Here is a 13,166-nt window from a genome sequence, read left to right on the forward strand (position 1 = left end):
GAAAATAATAAAACTTACGACAAAGCGATTGATCACGGGAGCATCAGCCTAGAGAAAGGAATTCACAGAATGGATGAACTAATGTAAAACAGTACGTGAACTACACAAAATGTAACACTGGCTGATGAGGTGGTATATTTATAAGAAACTATATAGGTGGAATCACCCAAAATAGCAAAGATATTAATATTTAAGGCTTTACTTATAAGAAGGAGCTACTTGCGGTCCTCCCATACATTCCTCAGTCCCCGTAGGAGTGGGCAAGTACATTCTATTTCTACTTACACAATTATTTTTATAGAATTAGAGGTTGTTTGAAATAAATAAAGGGCAACGAAAAGAACGTTAACTATAATAAAAGAAACTCTGTCAACAAGAAAGCAGTTGACGACCAATATGTCAATATTATACTAAATAACCGACTCAAAAAACGGCAATCTGAACTAGATGCAGCTCATGGGTTATGGACATTTGTTCTGGATCAAAGGAAGCATGAATGAATAGAAGGTGTTAACTGCTAGCAACTTTTGATAAGTTTTCTCCGAACTTGTGGAAGAGGGTGATGAAGAACCTTTGCTCTTATTAAAACAGTATGATCAGCTCTCTTGTACACTCAGATCCTGTATGTATATATACCGTCCTTATCATGTTCTCACATATTCAAGAAAATGTTATATATAATGGTTGTTATTATAGCAATTCCTTGAAGCACCATGTTCGTCTATTTTGTTGGTCCCAATTAATAATTTTCAATTTGCTTGAAAAAAATTCTTTGGGAACCTTAAAGGGTGTCCCTCAAAGAAATTATTTGAGAGATCCCTCAATAGAAGGGATAATAGTAGCATTGACTTTATAGAACCTTCGTAGTAAGCACCTCACCTCACTTTCACCTAATTGTTTGTAGTATTCAACTCTTTGCAAATAGGGTATTTTTCTAAGAATTGATGAGTGGTCGTGTATATATATGGTATGCGGGTTTCATCCAACAAGTAACTGCCCTCAATCTCATTGCTTATTTAGCGCCAATGCTAATAAATATGGCGGGGCTCAGCAGATATGAGTTTTCGCTTGAGGTGGTAGAGGCGGAGGAGGACAAGGTGAACATGAGTGCTAAGCGTACGGACAACCCGTTCAGGAAAAAACCTACCTCCCTTCCTCGTTTAGGATTACGTAGAACTCCATCGCCTGATTCTTACAGAAACGTCCCTCGTTTGGGATTCCACTTTCTCATACAACATCCCCTTCGTCATCACCTCCCGATTCTTCCCATTAGAGTACGTACGACTCCAACTATGATCCCACAAATATTTATGTGTATGGATATATAGTAACGTTTAAGCACTGACTAGTTAGTAGTTAATATGCGTTGATCACTTATTTTACCTCATTTTGCAATTTATCTCATGATTTGAACCTTTTATTTTTTGGGTTACATATCTTTGAATCATGCAAAAATTCATTCAAACCCCCATGATATTTGTATTGTGTGCGACAAACCACTATGACACATTTGTAGTGTGTGTGAGAAACCTCATTCTCCTTGTAGTTTAGACTATCGATTGTATTAAAAACCAAAAACAAAAACAAAAAAACAAAAAAATACACAAATTGCCACACCCTTTTTTTTATTATCAAATGGAGTTAAGTATATGTAATAACCCAAACCTAAATTAATATTTAAGTATTAATTATTAAGAGGAAAAGACAATTTTGCCCTTGGAATAATTTATGAAAGAAAAGTTGACTTTTTGACCGAGAAGGAATTTGACAATTCTACACACACCGTTACGTAGAGCACGACGAGATGAGTCCGTAGACACGAAGTGAGCTAGAATCGGAGCTTTAACGAAGAAAATACGGTTAAAATACTCTGAGGGGCAAAATGGTAATTTAAAAAATCAGATTTTTTAAAAAAACCTCACTTCTCTCTCTTCTCCCTCAATTTTTTTCTCTCTCTCTCTCTCTCTCTCTCTCTCTCTCTCTCTCTCCCGCAAGCGCAGCCGCGCCCTCCGTCTAGTTTTGTGCAGCCACCGTCACCACCACAGGCCACCATCGGCCACAAGATCGGACCCAAACGAACGGCCACCACCCCCTCTTCCCTTTCCGATCGATCGCAGCCCTTGGAATCGCCGGTTTTCGCCGGAAAACTTCCAAAAACAAGCCGGTTTTCACAGATTTTGCAACCGCCCGTTCTCCCTCATTTCTCCCCCAAATTTAACGAGTAAGGTATGAATTTCTACCTATTTTCCATGCTCTAGCTGATGGTTGGGTAGGATTGCATCGATTTTGAACGTAGGTAGCTCGATTTTCGAATTGAAATTCGGCCGATTTTGGGATCTCGATTCCGGCCACTTCCGGTCAGTTTTTGGGGTAGGTCCAAGAACAAAAGTGGCTCCAAATAGGGTGTTATACCTAGGGTAGGAGTTTGGAGCCGTGGTTCTGAGATTTTCCAGTGATACGTAATCTCTTTGGGCACCCAGCGCTGCCGGCGCGTGGGCCAGGATAGTGAAGTGGCACTATGTCTCGATGAAATCCTTATGTTGTCACGAGCGCGTAGGAATTCGCGGATCTCAATTTGAATACCGTTTGAGCCTCGAACGGATTTTACATATTGTGCGAATTTCGAGTTCAATATTGTTGAGCCGTTGGATCGTAATCAGTTTCAGATATATTAATTTAGACCATTCTAGGATTCGACGGATTGTGAATCGGAGTCCCGGATACTCCGAAATCGCGAACCCTAGGGCTAGGGTTTAGAAATCGTGCGATTGTACGATCGTGATTAATCCGACGTTCCGATTGAGACCAAACGCTCGGGACATGTGTCCTAAGTATATTGGAACTTCTAGAGGCTTCTGGATCATAATTGCGAGGTCATGGACCCGTGGGGTCCCGGGTTGACTTTTTGGGACTTTAGCGCTTTTTGAGTCCCAAGATACTACTAAATTATTCCAAGTGGAAGGAAAGCTTTTATGGTCATAGGAACAACTTGAATCTGACTCACGTACTTCTAGGAGCCGGGGGTCAGGGTTTTTAAATTAATACTATATTGTATTAATAGAATATTATGATCATTGAATCAAGCACCCGGGCACCAGTTGACCCGCAGGAGGGACCTTCAAGAGGTCCAGCGAGCACGGACTACCAGTGAGTGGACTCTTTGTTTTTATAAATGAATTTAAGCAGTTCAGTTTCAGTTACAGTATTTGATCTTGAATAAATTTTATTCAAAGATTAGTGTTTTATAAGCTGTTATATGCTTTTGAATCTTTTGTTTTGCATGTTGCCGAGTGGAATACCCTTTAAAAGATATAGGAAAAGAAATTCTAGTTAATTATCAGATAAATGGCGGCAGAATTTTAGAGGTTACAGAAATTCAGTTATTCAACAGATTTTCTTCAGAAACTTTATATTTTCCTAAACCACCTTGTACCCAGATATACAAATGTTGCCTTCAGATTGTATTGGTTGCCTTAGGTTTAGTCAGCATGCTTGACAGTTGCCCCACGAGTTCTTTGGTACTCGAACTCGTGTGGAGCGAGTAATGCGGATCAGCTGGACTACGGTCCCCTGAATCCTGCGAGTTGCGGCTCGGACTGACCTTGTGTCATTGAGACCTGCGAGTACGTATCACCCATGGTGATACAAGGAATTGACGGATATTATGAATTGACGGAAATAAGGGGTAGGTGGTAGTTTTAAACTGATTTCAATGCCTTAAGAAATGAATGTTGACCATGAGTATGATTGGCTTATATACATGTATAATTATATGAGTGCATTGATTTCAGAAATAAAGAGAATAATTTAGTTTGTATAACTGTTTTTACAGTGGGGTTAGTATGTTCATATGCTATTTTCTAAACTTTGTGTTTGGGTCTACTCACCCTTTTTAATGTTTTGCGCCCCAGGCAGTAGGCGTGCACAGGGATCCACCACCGGGCCGTTTTCCACCTTCCGCGCTTTCCTTCTGATGTAGGACTTTTGTTTTGTAAAAGGATTGACTCCTTTGTAAATTCTTAGTAGTCGCTGTGATGTTTTGCCCTAGACTTAGAATTGAACTGTTGAAATGTATATATACGTATGCTGGCAGTTGGTTGTATAGATATATACTTGTTTGGCAGGTGTAAATGATTTGGTATTGACCCAGTTACAAGGGAGACTCTGCCGATTTTTCGGTAGAAGTCAACCTTGTTATTTTACCGTGCTTTGTATAGAAGGGCAATTAGGTCATTCGTGCCCGACATCCGCCAAGTGTCGGACACGCACAGGATCTGGCTCGGATTCCAAAGCGGAATTTGGGTCAGGTCCTGTCAATATATATGACTACCAAAAAAGCAAGACAAAAGTATGGCCTAAAACTAGTAAAATATAAAACTCCACTCATTATAACATTTATAATTTTTTTTTTTTAAATTGTCATCACCTAAACTAAATTTTGTATTTTTCTTAATGAAGTGTTCTTAGAGAATCACCATCAACCTTGGAAAGAAGATTTACATTTACATCTCCGGGACTTGAGTCTCCTGCGAGGCTTGTTATTTGACGATATTCATGGAGCAGAATTAATGAGTGAGGAGGCTATTTATAAATCTCCCGAGAGACCGCACATGTTAAATTCTTGGAAGAAATCTCCAAAATGAAACCTATCCTTGAGGCGGCTGGTTCAGCATTGCAGGAACTGTCTAGTAGCTCAGACTCGGAATTTGCAGATGCTTGGAGAGAGGCTGGTAGAGGAGTGACATGGGTGGAAGAAGGAATGACTATAATCAGTCAAGCCCAAAAACTGTTTCGTTGTCCTCCTACAAATGGCAACTCATGAACGCCCCAAAAAAACTGTTCAGTTACTTGTCTTAAAATGCTCAAAATGCCCTTTTTTTTGTGGGTTCATTTTAATTATTATGAAGCTCAATGTGATCTGCAGCTTCATCTGAATATGTCAGAAGTTTTAATTTTCAATAAAACATGCAGCAAAACCCCTTTCGTTTTGCTTGCGCTAATTCAAAGCTAACTCTTTATTACACGTGGGCAAATCTAATTCTGATACCATAACTAATTTGCAATGAAAAGAGTAGCTCAACTCCGTATAATCAAGCACCACTTGAAACGGAATAATTTATGTACACATTATGTAATCTAGCATGCATTGTTTATGATATGTACACATACATTAATGTCGACACAAACCACATGTCCTATATATGTATATTGGATGGTAGAACATGCGATAAATTTCTCCTCATTTTGCTACATTTTGTTAACTCAGTTAAAAAGTCTATTAAATATGCTGATAAAGTACAGGTGGAAACTACTTGATAATTGATGTGTTTGCAATGTGTAAAAAAGTAATAAAGAAGTATTTAATATTCCAAAATGTTAAATAGACATTACAAGGAATTTGATAAGGGTCTCCAATTCTTTTTTTATTTTTTTTATTTTTTTCATTGAAGACTTTGTTTCGGAAGGCCTTCTTGCTCATTTTGCAGCAAATCGGACTGGCCTGTCATTCGTCTAGTTTTCTCAGTCTCCCGGTCTCAACGCCCAGCCCTAGTAGGCTAGTAGCATATGATGATGATGGTATCTTATCATGTTCATTTACTGGCATTTTAGATCAGAGCATGAAGTGAATTCATCATTGGACTTTGAATTTGGGGGCAGATATTGAATAGAAGATTAGTTCCATGCATTTGCAATTGCGCATACATGAAAGATTACATACTATTTTTACATGAGGAAACTGAAACGAAATAAATAAATTTTTTTATTTTTATTAGTAAATTGAGCTTAGACCCATAAAATTCATATTTTAAATCATCTACAACCCCTCCCTTTATTTTTCTATTTAAAATATCCAATTTTTTCAAATAATACCCGATGACTAGGATAAGGGCTCATCAATGGGACGGACCGGGCTAGATCGGCCCAAATTTAATGGGCTTGGGCTTGGTTGGGCCGGACTTTAAAGAGGAGAGATAAAATACCTTTTTTTTTCCCTCTAATAATGTATACCTAGTAAAACAATTTACCTAGTATAATGAACTTATTTTTTTCTTCTAATTAATGTACCTATTCTTTTCCCTATAAAAAAAAAAATGTGCATAAATTTACATTATACAACGTACCTATTTTCACTAAATTATTGTGTACCTATTTTTAATTTATGAAAAATGTACCGAAATTTAAATTACAAAGTAACTGACCTAGAATTTTGGTAAATATTAGACCTATATTTTTATACGTATATATTTATATTCATATTTTATATGTACATTGTTGGATATGTAATTTACAATTTTTTAATATTTTTTTACAATTTTAGGGGGCGATTTGTTAGAGGGAATGGCAACCAAAAGAAATGGGGTGATTGATATGTTATTAATACGGAGTTTTAATTACAATTATGGCAGTTAATGAATGCTTAGAATAAATTATAAATAAAATATGAAGTCTGATGGGAGCGAGCCATCCGATAGTGCGATCTTGAGTGATCCGACCGTCCGTTTCGGACCAAACGTGCAGGATGTGTATCTTAGACCTTGTGGAACCCTTAGAAATGTTCGGATCGTACCACAGAGGTTGTGGGTCCCGTGGGTCTGATTGACCCGTTTTGGAAAGTTTGACTGCCCGGTTCACCAAGTGTCCCTCGAGGCTATCCCATCGTCCGAATTGGGTAGTTGGACCTTAGAACGTCTATTACCTCATGTGAGTGGACAATGTTTTCAAATAAACAGCATGATTTTGTGATGAAAATATTATGCATAATGTTTTAATGGTGTATTGGATATATTATATATATTCAATTATTGAATTTGATGTGTTATTAAAGTTTTTGCAATATATTTTGGGTTTTGGCATATATGAGTATGTATATATGGATTTTGAGAATTTCTACCTACGTTTGGCTATGTGTGGGCTACTTGGGTTGTGGTTGTGAGGTTGTGGAAAGGAATGAGCTTAGAATGTCAGTTTGAAGTGCTATAAGCACTACTCTAGGTACCTCACCGGATATGGGTTTTATGCTTGAGAGTTTATTGTCTATACTATGTATAGATGTTTGGAACAAGTGAATTTAGGAAGGGAATATCATTTAAAAATATTGTTATAAGGGTTACGAACTCCACCATCACATGTACCTTCCTTGGTTACTATACACACACGTGTCGTGTTTCAGGCGTGTGGGCTTCCTTGGTTATGGATCCTGGAATTGTTGGATACCTGAAAAATTGTGGATATGTTGGAACTCGGACGCCCTTGAACAGGGGCTCGTGGAGGTTTGGATATGTTGGAACTCGGATGCCCTTCAACAGGGGTTCATGGAGGTTTGGATATGTTGGAACTCGAACGCCTTGAATAGGGGTTTGTGGACCCTTAACAGGACTCTGCGCGCGTAGGAATTGTCACAAGCGTACGAGTCTTGAGGATTCGATTGTACGTGCTGGCTGAGAGTTAGTCCCCCGGTTGGACGGCTCGCTCCCTAGCTACATGGTTGTTGAGGACTCCTCCATGTGGTCTAGTCAAACGATCCCCAGTTGGATTGTTTGCGGCGGTACACGATGTGCATCATCGTGTGTACCTTCCCTTGGATACTGATACTTGGAAACAGTGGATATGGATACGTGGATGCACGGAAATGGACACATGGATATGGACATGTGGATATGTAGACCCTTGATTTGGGTATTCTACGCGCGTATGACTTGTCACAGGCATACGAGTCTTGAGGATTCGGCTGTACGTGCTGGCTGAGATTTAGTCCCCCGGTTGGACGGCTCGTTCCCTAGCCATATGGTTGTTGAGGATTCCTCCATGTGGTCTAGTCAAACGATCCTGGATTGGATTATTTTCCCCTGGTACATGATGATGGTGAGAGGTGGGTGTGGTTATTTATCATGATGTTGGTGAGAGGTGGGTGTGGAAATTTATATATAAACATATGGACACGCATATTACATAGGTATATCTGGATTTGCTTCCGGATTGAGATCCATGAGGTTGTGCTTTGTGATTACCTTGCACTAGTATGAATGTCTGAGTTCCGGATTGGAAAGTGTTGTTTGGCAACATACGCCTTGGATAGGGTATGGTTGCGTGGAAAGAATTGTTAAAAGAAAGGAACTCATAAAGTGTGCAGGGGTTGTCTTGTCGAATACTGATATATTAAGGAATCTAAAGTTATTCGTTGGTTTTACTTGAAAGAAAATTATATATTATCGGAACTGTGAATGTTGATTGTAGAACTACGTGTGGCTTGATCCCGCAATAAGGGAATGTAGATAGCTTGGGGTCTTATCTAGGTGCAGCCACAAACTAAAGTTATTTTGGTCTTTAGATGATTCTGGTTTCAACTTTGTCGGTGGTTTGTGTAGCTCGTTTGAAAATGAGGCATGGTTTATTAATTATTCTTTTTCACGTCGAACTAAGTGAGTGTGGTGAAACTGTGGTTGTGGCCAAGACAAGTTTGTATCCGTTTTGGATTGTTGTACGACTTCAGCTGAGGCCTTAAACTACTTGTGTTTATGATGGGTTGTTAAACATCGTATGATGGGATTTTGGAAAGTTAATTTATGTTATTTACAGTGGGCAGTCATAAATATGTTTGAGTTTATTACTTGCATTGTTTAATGTATTATTTGATTTAAGAACTTGCTGGGGGGTTATGTTTCAAGTTATTTGAAGGTTGGAGGCCTATTACATAAATTATATATTCCTATCTTGTGCTTGCTGTCTGTTGGTGTTTATATACTATGTTTTCACAGGTTGAGAAATTTGGGAAAATTTCAATTTACAGAGGAGACTCAGCCAAAATTTTGGTAGAAAGTCTCAGTCTTTAGTAAGTGGGCCCGACATCGGGGTGATGTTGGAATTTCTACAGGATTCATCCTGGGTTATGAGAAATTTGAGGCGGGTTCTGTCATGAGAAAACTAGACGAATGACAGGGCAGTCCGATTTGCTGCGAATGTTTTCTTTATTTTCTTAACTATCAATTTGAAAACCAAACCGAACCAATCTGCACTGATTTGGTGCTAGTTTGAAATTTTAAAACCCACAGTTGCCTTTTTTTTTTGGGTTACAAAAAGCTTCATTTTCCATACGACATCAACATTTGGCTTTCCCATCTCGTATAGCATGCACCCGCACACATCTTAACATCCCACCCGATCTCAACAAATCTCTCTCTCTCTCTCTCTCTCGTCAGATCTGGCGTGTGACCTTTGGAGCTAGATAAATTAGTTTTTCTTCTTCTTATTTGTTTGGGATGATAATTTTTCCCACAGCCAGTTAGGGTCTGCATGGCTTCGACCCTAATGGGTCAAATTTGAAGGATAAATATAGGGTACGAGGACCGGTTTGGGGAAATTCCAGGTATGTTACTATGGTGTTTGAGGCAGAGTGAGGGTGGTATTTTAATCCCCAACCCAAACTCGCCCCGTTTTGGATATATATACACATATATGTATATATTACTTATTTTTCTTATGAATATATTGTTAAATAGTTTCTAGTTGTGTCCCATGACTCCCACCAAATTTTATATGCCACATATTAAACTATAAATTAAATTAAATCATACATAAAAAATTTAAGTCTAAAACAAAATTTTGGTTCATAGTTTCTAATTTTGGTTTTGTTTCTCATTAAAAAATTATTTGTCCATTGCTATTTTTGTAATGGGGAGAGGAACTAGTTCCCCAATGAAGACGGGGATGGGGAATCTCCCATTTAAATATAACATCCCACATCGACCAACGGAGAGAGAGTGATGTGCCTTATATGTACACGCCCGCTTCCATTCTAGCACGAGGCCTTTTGGGGGTTCATTGGCTTCGGAGTCGGGGAAACTTCCAAAGTTAAGCGAGTTGGGGCTAGAGCAATCCCAGGATGGGTGACCCACTAGGAAGTTGCTCGTGAGTTCCTAGAAACAAAACCGTGAGAGCAGAAAAGGAGGCCTAAAGCGGACAATATCGTACTACGGCGGAGCCGATCATGGGATGTGATAATTTGGTATCAGAGCCACTCTGCTGTGTGGTACGAGTGTGCCGACAAGGACGTCGGGCCCTTAAGAGGGGTGGATTGTAACATCCCATGTCGACTAACTGAGAGGGGGTTATGTGACTTATATGTACACGCCCGCTTCCATCTAGCACGAGGCCTTTTGGGAACCCAATGGCTTCGGAGTTGGGGGAACTCTGAAGTTAAGCGAGTTAGGGCTAGAGAAATTCCAGGATGGGTGATCTACTGGGAAGTTACTCGTTAGTTCCCAGAAACAAAACCGTGAAGACAGAAAGAGGGACCAAAAGTGAAAAATATTGTGCTACGGCGGTCTCCCGGTCTCAACGCCCAGCCTTAGTAAAGGCTAGTAGCATATGATGATGATGGTATCTTATCATGTTCATCCACTGGCATTTTAGATCAGAGCATGAAGTGAATTCATCATTGGACTTTGAAATTGGGGGCAGATATAGAATAGAAGATTAGTTCCATGCATTTGCAATTGCGCATACATGAAAGATTACATACTATTTTTACATGAGGAAGCTGAAACGAAATAAATAAAGTTTTTTATTTTTATTAGTAAATTGAGCTTAGACCCATAAAATTCATTTTAAATCACCTACAACCTTTTTCTTTATTTTTCTATTTAAAATACCCAATTTTTTCAAATAATACCCGATGACTAGAATTAGGGCCCATTAGCCCGGCCCAAAATTAATGGGCTTGGACCAGGTGGGGCCGGATTTTAATTAAAGAGGAGAGAGAAAATACCGGGCCGGATTTTTTTAGAAAATTCCAAGCCCTGGCCCGACCCATGGGTCGGGCTTGAGAAAGCCCATCGGGCCGGGCCTAAATGAGCCTGCTTCATTAAAAAAAAAAGACCATAAACTTAATCATAAGGGCATTTTAGTCCAAATTTGAGATTAAACTCACTTAATTCCAATATTTTCACATCAAACCAAATTTATAAAACACCTAATAAAGTCACACAACTTAATAAGATTTTCCACAAAAATAATAAAACCAAGTATTATTTTTGAGGTTATTACATAATTAGACCATAATACGTTTTAAAAAATAATTTTAAAAAATAATAAGTATCAAAATAATATTTTTTTTAAAGGATGGTATGAATAAATATGCAAATATTTGGTGATGTGTTCAATAAAAGCATGATTATATTTGGTGGTACGATTATGTTTCGTGATATGATTATATTTGGTGATGTGATATGTTGTTCATCTTATTTATATATATATAATTGTTGAATTAATAATTGACACAAATTAATGTGCTAATCATCCAATTATAAACTAGGAATGAGTAAAGAAAAGTAAATGAAACAAAACAAAGTATATATGTGATTTAAGTGATATAATCCTAAACCTAAACTCTTATTTATACGTAATTATATATGTATGCGGGCCTAGCGGGCTGGGCTTAATCGGGCTGGGCTTCAGACACCCAAGCCCAAGCCTAGCCCTGTCCAAGGCGGGCCAGCCCATCTCAAAGTCCATAACGGGCCGGGCCGGACTTTTTTTCGATGGGCCGAGCGGGCTCCCATTGGCCCATGAGCCCGCGGGCCAAATGATGAGGCCTAACTAGGATCCAACTAAGCAAGTTACCTAATATAACTTAAAATATGATTTATTGTATTTTTCGGATTCCAAAACTACCCTTATTTACAAGTTAATGTGTTAAGGGGGATATAACTAATGACACACGTTGAATTTGGAAAGATCTTCAAATGGTTGTAATGGATGTAGGAATTAATTTAGAAACTTATTTGAAATTAAATATTAAATTCAACATTAACGTATTAGTAATATGTAGGTGATTAACGTTTTGGTTTATTTAATTTAAAAAAATTATGTTGTTTTCCTTTTATGAATTATAGGACTAGTAATCTATTTTATTATAGTTTTATGAATAATAGTGTACATTCTAATGATATTGAAAAGTAATTTGATAATCTATTTATTGTTTTTTTTATAAATATTTTTTAAATGAACCTATTTTTTCTCTAAATAATGTACCTATTTTTCTCTCTAAATAATGTACCTTTTTTTTTCCCTCTAAATAAAGCACCTATTACTTGTTTTATGAAAACAATTTTTTTTTTAAATGAACCTATTTTTTCTCTCCAAATAATTTACCTATTTTTTTCCTCTAATAATGTACCTAGTAAAGTAATTTACCTAGTATAATGAATCTATTTTTTCGCTAAATTTTGTATCTATATTTTTCTCTAAATAATGTACCTGTTACTTGTTTTATGAAAAATAATTTGATAATCTATTTATTTTTTGTTTTATGATTTATTTTTTTCTCTAAATAATGTACCTATTTTTTTCTCTAAGAATGTATACCTAGTAAAACAATTTACCTAGTATGATGAACTTATTTTTTTCTTCTAATTAATGTACCTATTCTTTTCTTTATAGAAAATGTGAATAAATTTACATTATACAACATACCTATTTTCACTAAATTATTGTGTACCTATTTTAAATTTTTGAAAAATGTACCGAAATTTCAATTACAAAGTAATTGACCTAGTTTTTTATTTATTTAAATTTGTGGTAAATAATATACCTATATTTTTATACGTATATATTTATATTTATATTTTATATGTACATTGTTGGATATGTAATTTACGATCTTTTAATTAATTTATTTTTTTGCAATTTTAGGGGGCGATATGTTTAGAAAAAAAAAGAAAAAAAAAGGGAGTTTTAATTACAATTATGGCAGTTAATGAAATGCTTGGAATAAATTATAAATAAAATATGAAGTCTGATGGCAACGATGTAAAAACATAGGAATACTATGACCTCTTATATCCTACTGGTCATTTAAGTTTGAAATTGGGTTTTACACAAGCCCTATTTTTATTTTATCTATATATATAAAACAAAAGGCAGAGAATGATGAAACATTCAAAATACCAAAAAATGCCCTTGGTTAATGCAAACATGAAGAATTGAAATTATTAATTAAATGAGGATAATATGGTAAATTCACACTTTTTCATATTAGAAAAAGAAAAAATTAAAAGAAAAATTAGATAATTGATCATATTTTTATGGAACACAACTACTCATTATCTTTTTTAATTCTAAAAAGAAAGACTCTGGTAGGCGCGTAAGCGCATGCGAAAAGCCTAGCA

Source organism: Prunus persica, chromosome G6 (assembly GCF_000346465.2).
Source record: "Prunus persica cultivar Lovell chromosome G6, Prunus_persica_NCBIv2, whole genome shotgun sequence".
NCBI classification, from domain to species: Eukaryota; Viridiplantae; Streptophyta; class Magnoliopsida; order Rosales; family Rosaceae; genus Prunus; species Prunus persica.